Genomic DNA, 226 nt, shown 5'->3' on the forward strand with positions numbered 1-226 from the left:
TTACAGGGACACCTGGACAGGTCTCTGGACCATTACTTGGACACCTGAACAGGTCTCTGCCCATCACAGAGACACCTGGACAAGTCTCTGATCCATCATGGAGACACCTGGACAGGTCTCTGATCCATCATGGAGACACCTGGACAGGTCTCCGTTCCATCACGGAGACACCTGGACAGGTCTCCAGTCCATCACGGAGATACCTGGACAGGTCTCCAGTCCATCA

Source organism: Nematolebias whitei, chromosome 2 (assembly GCF_014905685.2).
Source record: "Nematolebias whitei isolate Nwh7 chromosome 2, NemWhi1, whole genome shotgun sequence".
In the NCBI taxonomy this organism is placed as follows: Eukaryota; Metazoa; Chordata; class Actinopteri; order Cyprinodontiformes; family Rivulidae; genus Nematolebias; species Nematolebias whitei.